General features: G+C 44.8%; 1 protein-coding gene across 1 annotated transcript in view; it reads right to left on the bottom strand.

The window, feature by feature from the left end:
- LOC148339076 (pyruvate carboxylase, mitochondrial-like) overlaps window positions 1-6,856 on the bottom strand; it is a 143,834-nt gene that overhangs the window by 62,127 nt on the left and 74,851 nt on the right. The window lies entirely within an intron of this gene.

Genomic DNA, 6,856 nt, shown 5'->3' with positions numbered 1-6,856 from the left:
TGTTGAAGTCAACAGAGTCCTTGACACCAAAGTTCTTCGATGATAAACAATGGAATAGGCGGCGGAACGGTTAAGAGCTCAGCATGGATCCAAGAAAAGCCTCAACACGAATAGAACCGGCCGCATCCCACACAACAACACAAAAGGCTTGTAGTGGATCAAGTACCAACGCAGAACTGGATCAACACTGCAGGGGATTGGGGGAGGCAGAAAAAAAAAACTAAAACAAAAGACTGAGATGGGGGGGGGGGGCTCAGCTAAACAAAGAATGTGACTTCTACGCGTCCTCTGCGGCTGAACTTTGGCCGGCCATGCCTTCGGATTCTACGAGCGTAAATACAGAGTGCCGTGATCGATCGATGCGGAGCGCGGACATTATTAAACGTCAGCGGGCTTACAATGCAGTCGATATGGATTACAAAATGGCGGTGGCGGCGGCGGATGATGGAACTTTTCCCGGCGCCACGGACCTGCTCTGCTGCTTCTGGTGTGCATGCAAAGAAGGATCACGGACGGGAGGGCGTGTCCACGTGCCTGTGTGTGTAAATGTGCGCATATGTGAGGAGTTTTAGAGTCCAGCACTTTTGTTCCTGTTCCGTGTTGGGGAGGGGGCGGGGTTTTGTTTAGTTTTTTTGGCAGCACACCAGGAGACCGTCATTGAAAAAGCGACACCGCTGCAACGAATCAATCATTATTTTTGCAGCTCGGACTGAAAGTGATGTCCAATGTGTGATATATATGATGTTTGTTTTTTTTTGTTTCTTCATTTGTGCCACACGGAATCGAACCATCTAAGCGGTGAATGTTTGAAAGCATGACGAGAGAGACGCAGGGAAAAGACAATGGCAGCCACAAAGCGCTTGACCTTGTTTGGACGTGAAACGACCGAAGTGGGGACATCAACGAGAAAAATCTTCCGACGTCACGTCAAAAAGAGTACATATATATGGTATATGAATATACTGTATATATCTACGCATCAAAATAATTGTCTTTGTTGCACTAAGTGTTTCTCTTTGTTGGAGTTTTTCCGGGAATGATGTTTGGCAAAACAACAACAACAACCAAAAAAAACAATAGCGAAAATGGGAACGAGTGTGATGACAAGATCAAGATCAAAAACCCGAAAACAAAAAAAAAAAAAACAAAGAGATTCCTTTGGAAAAGTAACTTACACAAATTTTAACTATTGTTCCCTTGCTTTGTTTTTTTTTTCCTTTTGCCAAAGTCAATATTGTTCTCTTGACATGATACGAATAAAAATTCTATGTATGGAACGTTGACCGTCTCATGAAGCCACGTTTGACGAGCGAGAGCGAGCGAGAGCGAGCGAGGCGCCGCCTCCCAAAAAAAAAAAGAAAAAGATGGCCGCAACTCACGTGTGAGCTCAGCGCGACCACTTCTGCTGCGTTTTCAGCTGGAGGCAAAACCACGGCCTCCATTTGACTAATCCAAATTGCTGAGTAACAAGCACGCTCACGCAGACACGTGACGTAAGCCCAAACATCCAAACGCTCCAGTGGCTGGTTGTAAAATGCCCCCCCCCTCCCCCCTCCCCAAACGAACCTCGCCAGTGTGACATTTGCAGTCATCACGACGGAGACATGATGTCCCGGCCTCAAGTGCGCCGCATGAGCAACTGCCCACTCAGGATGCATCAGCACGTTTCGGCACGAGGACCAGGCGGCCCCGTCCCAAAAGTGGAGCGGCATTGCTCATTGGGCATCGTCGACACATCATGAAGATCGGATGTTGTTTTTGACAAGCGTTTTAGATTTTGCTTTAGTCATTTGGACGAAAATGCTTATTAGTTTTTATCATATTAAGGCATTCCCGTTCGTGATAGTTTTAGGCGGCAAAAACTCAAAAAGGGTTTGGTCTAGTTTTCATCGACAAAAAAACGCTATTTTTTTTGTCCAGTATTTTGTGAATTCATTCGACGAAAACGCAAAAAGGTTTTAGTCTAGTTTAAGTGACGGAAACGCAAAAAAAAAAAGTTTTAATCTAGTTTTAGTCTAGTTTTGGTCGACGAAAACGCAAAAAAAAAGTTTTAGTCTAGTTTTCGGAAATGTATTCGATGAAAACATAAAAAGGTTTTAGTCTAGGTTTAGTTGATGGAAACGCAAAAAAAAAGTTTTAGTCTAGTTTTCGGAAATGTATTCGATGAAAACATAAAAAGGTTTTAGTATAGGTTTAGTTGATGGAAACGCAAAAAAAAAAGTTTTTGTCTAGTTTTAGTCGACAGAAACGCCCCCAAAAAAGTTTTAGTCTTGGTTTCGTAAATTTATTGAAAAAAAAAAACGCAAAAAGGTTTTAGTCGAGGTTTAGTCGACGAAAACTCAAAAAGATTTTAGACTAGTTTTAGTCGACGAAAACGCCCAAAAATATAATAATTTTTTGTCTATTTTGGAAATGTATTTGACGAAAATGCTTTGAGTTTAGTTTTAATCAACGGAAACCCCCAAATAAATTTGGTCCAGTTTTCGTAAATTTCGCCGAAAACGCAGAAAGGTTTGAGTCTAGTTTTAGTCGACGGAAACGCAAAAAAAAAAAAAAAATTGGTCCAGTTTGTGTAAATTCATTCGACGAAAACTCAAAAACGATGTCTGTTTTCGTTCAAAATCGTCATCCAAGGTTTCCACCCAATAACAATGACTTTTTGATCGCCTACTTTTTTACTGCTACCAGCTTGCTGATATCAGAACCAGGTAGCCTTGCGGGTGTCACGAGACGAATGACCGCAGACGTGTTTGTGTTTTGTTGTGCCGGTATGTGCAACGGTGCGTGCTGTCCCGTTGATCGGCGTGCCCAAACGACGATCGATTACGCCAGCATTGCGATTACTGAAAAACCGATGACATGTACAATAGAAAGGGATGTCCGAAATTTCGAACATTTGACGAACATCGTCTCGTTATCGTCATGAAAAAAATAAATCGTCATCGTTAACGAAAATAACACTGATAAGTCGTCAGTCATTTGGCAGCGGAGGAGAAAAGTCTGAGGACAAAAAAAGACGATCGAAGGAAAACGTGAAGCAGGAGCTGGATGCAGTTGGCGTGCAAGGACGCCGGCGCGGGATTCTGTCGTGCCGGCGAACAGGACGAGTTGAGAGCATCCCAAAGCAAGCTGTCCTGTGATGTCGCTCGGAGGTACTTTATTACGACTTAAGTTCGGATCGCAGACGCAAGTGGAAGAGACAAAAGAAGAAAAATGGTGCCGGTGCCGGTGTTGGACCTCGAGTGATTGAGTAGCCTTAATGCAGCGTTTACTTTTCGCCCTTCAGCTTCGCGAGCTTTTTTTTTTTTTTTTTCCGTCAACACGACGGAGCCGTTTTTAGTCACATTTCAAAACGGGCAAGACGACCAGAAACTATTTGTCCCTCGTCGAGGTCACTTTAACGAGCGGCTCATTGTCTTTCTTCCGCGTGACCTTTTCTCACCCGCCCGGCTGGCTTTGTTTCCTCCCGCCATCAGACGAACCGTGGGCATTTTTAATATCGTTTTTTTTTTTTTTAAAGTTCACTCGCTGGCCTTCACCCCCATCGCGGCTTCTTTTGTGCTTGACCGTTGGAAAAATGTTCTTGACTTTCTCATGTGCGACTCTTTTGACGAAAGAAAATGCATACAACGTGAGGCAATGTTTGCAAAAGTTGCGATCGAGCAACAAGGTGAAGATTTCCTCGTAAGGCCAGCGGATATCCTTAGATCGCTTGCTCAAGAAGAAAAAAAAGAAAAGCGAGAAATGAACAAAAAAAAGGGGCGCTTGCAAAAGATGCTGACACTTTGATCGAGGTAGAGACCTTCGTTATCTTTGGGAGCACAACAACGTTTGGACAATATTTACAGAGTGCTCACAGATTTAAAGAGGGAGACTCCCGGGGGACCGTCGTGCCTCGCGCCTTCGATTAAAGCGCCTCGACACGGACGATAAAACGGGGGAAGGAACAATCACGGGGTTTTTTTTTTTTTTTATCTCGACGCCCAAGGTCACTGTGATACTGATCCAAGTTGCTTTAGGTTAAATAAACCTCAGCGCTGCAAAATATTCCAGCCCGTTGTCGCCAATTGAGGCGTAACAGCGTCAGCCATTGTGCTGGGATGCTCATCGTAGCCTTCACTCATTCAACTGCCATGGACGTTTATATCCGTCAAATGGAATTTAACCGCTTAGCGTCATTGACATATTTGTTCCTTTTTTTTTTTTTTTTTGTATGCTAAATTCTGATTTGTACATTTTTGTTGTAACTAACTGATCATGGCAGACTGGAATAAAAATAGAAAAAACATTTTTTTTTTCATATTCCGTGGCTTGAAAGATCAGTCAAGACCAGAGGTGTGCAAACTTTTTGATTGGCCACCCGCAATGGGTTCTAAAATTTGACAGAGGGGAGCAGATGGATGGAGAAAAAAAAATACATTTCATTTGTAATGAAAGTGAACAAAAGCATTACAACTTTTTTGAAAAACCAGAGTATTTAGAAAATAAAACATTCACAAGGTTTATTAATTTAATTTTTTCCCCAAGTTCGGCGGGCCGGATTTAAACGTTTAACGGGCCGCATGTGGCCCCCGAGTCGTAGTTTGCGCACGCCTGGTCAAGATGCTCTAAGATGGCCAGCAAGACGGGAGCCCTGCTATGAAACAAGTTCAAAGCCACGAGAGACACAAGCCACTTGTCCACAAACACGCAAGAATAATAAAAAAAAACACTTCAGCGTTTGACTGAGCTCAAAGTGTGTGCTTCCTTCGGCTGAGGCGCGGCGCCGGCGCTTGATATTTCTTTGAATTGACAATTAATGAACACAGGCGCCATCTAATGCAAGCACACGAGCCATAATTAACTCATTCAATCCTTAAGACATAAATAGCTTTTTAAAAAACGTAGTCCCCACCTCCCAAAGACGTATTTATACGTCTTTGCCTTTTTTGGCGTTATAGCTCCGCATTTTTATAGCATTAGAACGCAATATTCAGTTGGCCTCGCAAAATGAGTCAAAATCCAGAAAAACGCTGGAGTTTCCTTGAGTGAAAATTTATGGGATTAAATGAGTTAAACCCATTAGAGTGACAATTGAGACTTTTGTTGCCAGCCAGTGACCGGAGCGACAGCTCTTTCCTTCAAACCGCCAAACAATTGAATGCCACTCGTATAGCTCCTCGTGTAGCCATTGCCGAGTCCGTCTGAAGTCATTGTTCAAAGTACGACTCATCTCAAACGAAGGCTCCGTGATAGAATGAGATCATAAACACCGGTTTACATCCTAATTCGCGTCGGGTACTTAAGGTACCGCCGGAGAGCCGGAGACTACAAAACGGCGGCGCTTTTTTGATCTACGAGCAGTTTTCGTCTCGTCAACAAGCCTTTTGGCAATCGCGCGCATTTGGCTCGTCAATGTTGAACCTCATCATTGTTTTCCTCCTTAGCCGTGCGGACATGTTTATCTGCAGTAGCGCTTTAATGCTCCAATGGGCCATAATTGCACCGAAGTGCGCCCACACACAAATGCGTCGGGATGTACACATCGTAATTGGTTGAGGGCTAATTGTACTGCGGCACACAACTTGGCACTTGTGCAGGAGGACATGGGGATAAGCCGCTTGCTCAATGCTCAGATGAACGGTATGCAGAATGGTTTTCTTGTTTGTTTGTTTTTTTAATGGCTGTATGGGTTGGTGAAAAGGTAGTGGGAGGAGTCTTTCTTTGCGCTTCAGGGTGATCATTTAAAAGAAACTAAAAGTTTTGTTTTAATGAGAACAACTGGCAGCTCCGATGATTCCAGAGATGCCTTAAGCAGGTGCACTTCGAGTACAAAAAAAAAAAAAAACACGATAGTTTGTGATCGGTCGTGTGCTTCTAATTGAATTCAAAGGCAGCGTGACAACGGCGGACAAAAGCAAAGCACTTGGCTCTCTCCCGCTTTTATCTGTTGTTTCGACGGACTGAATCATCCTCTGCCTACTTTCAAAGCAAGCCAATTTGTTTGTCTTTTATTCTCACTGCCCACGCAGGCTCCCTGCCGTCGCTCCGAGTTATTGTACGAGTCATCTACAGCAGCGCGTCCTTTGCGCTACCTGAGAGTGAACCGAGCCTGACCCATGCTGCGAGACAGATAGTCTCTCTGCCACCGGGCCGCCCTCCTCTTGCAACGAATCATATTTCATATCTTCGGCAAGGTCGTCACCTTCTACTTCACCCCCACTTCGCTTCCCGATAGCTTCTGGTTCCTCTGATGCCGAATTACCATTCAGAGACGTTCCGGATGCTGTGCTGGGAGACGGCAGAGTGTCAAAGTTTTGCTGTCTGTGTTCTGATTGCGTCCCAGCCCATGCACCGTCCAGAAGCCTGCTGAGGCGGTGCAGCTAGTCCAAAGTTCCCCAAGCAGTCGACGCGTGTTCTGAGAACTTGGCGTTAGAACATGTCTGCCAGGGAGTCTTGTGAAGAGGACTCCAGGACGATGGGGGTACGAACACCCCGTCATCCTTAAACGGGCTATGGAAGGATCTGGTCCACATTGCTGGCGGTAATTCGGATCCGTTTCCAGTGAGGACAGGATTCCGGCAAGGTTACTCTTTGTCACCGACTGCGTTCAAGATTTTATGGGCAGATTTTCTCGGTGCAGGATCCAGTTTCACGGCCTCGCTATTGCGTCTCTGCTTTTTGAGCTTCCGTTGGCGTCATCACACACTCACCTTCACTTCCGACCGAAAGGACACGATCACAGATACAAATGAGGTTCCCCCGTACGGTACCTCGGGTCTTCCGTATTGGAAGGAGCCAGATGGGCTAGCGGCGGTAATTCTGATCTGTTTCCAGTGAGGACTGGATTCCACCAAGGCTACTTTTTGTCACCGAT

This window comes from Idiotropiscis lumnitzeri, chromosome 4, assembly GCF_059441095.1.
Source record: "Idiotropiscis lumnitzeri isolate Australia: NSW breed Sydney's pygmy pipehorse chromosome 4, RoL_Ilum_1.0, whole genome shotgun sequence".
NCBI lineage: Eukaryota > Metazoa > Chordata > Actinopteri > Syngnathiformes > Syngnathidae > Idiotropiscis > Idiotropiscis lumnitzeri.
This window is presented reverse-complemented; position numbering and strand designations above follow the sequence as displayed.